This window comes from Mesoplodon densirostris, chromosome 3 (assembly GCF_025265405.1).
Source record: "Mesoplodon densirostris isolate mMesDen1 chromosome 3, mMesDen1 primary haplotype, whole genome shotgun sequence".
In the NCBI taxonomy this organism is placed as follows: Eukaryota; Metazoa; Chordata; class Mammalia; order Artiodactyla; family Ziphiidae; genus Mesoplodon; species Mesoplodon densirostris.
Window position 1 is genome coordinate 76,929,020 of NC_082663.1, and position 988 is coordinate 76,930,007.

The 988-nt window shown below is 34.7% G+C and overlaps 1 non-coding gene across 1 annotated transcript; it reads left to right on the plus strand.

Annotated features, from left to right (window-relative positions):
* The first annotated feature begins 521 nt into the window (after positions 1-521).
* Positions 522-593, plus strand: TRNAE-UUC (transfer RNA glutamic acid (anticodon UUC)). The gene has a single exon. It is a non-coding gene; the product is annotated as a tRNA-Glu (tRNA).
* Positions 594-988: the final 395 nt, after the last annotated feature.

Consider the following 988-nt stretch of genomic DNA (forward strand, 5'->3'; position numbering starts at 1 on the left):
AAAACTCAAAACACATTTAAACTCATTAATATTGGAATGATACAAATAGGATCTTGGTGACTTTGGGCTGTCACAGACATCTTTGGTGTGTAGCTTTCAAATCCCTAATTCACAGTACCAATCCCTAGTTCCCTCAGATCACTAAGGTCTAGCCAGTCCAGAAAAACTACCTTTACAACTTAGACTGACATCGGGTTAACTCTAATAGTATGGCATAATCCATTATAACCTTCTACCAGGTATTACTGATGTGCTTTCTGCCTCTTTTTAAATATCTTACGAATGTAAAATACACATTCCAAAACTGTAACCAATTGAAAAGGGACTCATTTTGGAATTTGTATACTCCTTTTGAGAAATATTTAAATAATGCAAAACCCAACTGATCACCAAAATTCAAAAGAACCTTGTTATATCATGCAAACACTCTTCATAAGATACAAATTATACCTCCACTGCTCATTGCAATTCCTATAAACTGACACTTACACATCTACTTATAAAGAAATAAAAGACAGAATTCCCTGGTGGTCCAGTGGTTAGGACTCGGCACTTTCACTGCTGTGGCCCAGGTTCAATCCCTGGTCAGGGAACTAAGATCCCATAGGCCACACAGTGTGGCCAAAAAAAAAAAAAAAGAAAAAGAAAGAAACTACATAATTAAGTCCAAAAAGACTGCAATCACTATGGAGAGAATGGTGGTATTTTTGTTAACCTTTCCATCTAAAACAGCTACCTACATTGGTCAAATTTGTTAGAAAATGTATCAACAACTCACTTCTCCGTGTAAGAAAGCCAAATAGTAAATTACTCTTAGTACTCTTAATAAACTTTGGTGAACTGTAAAAACATGTTCAATGCTGTAATGAATTCAATAATATTAGCAGCAAAGCTAACATGGGGTCAAGACCAAACACAGGTATTTTTGTAAATATTTATGAAAACATGTTTTGCCTTCATATTTAGTATATGTCCTAACTGTAACTCA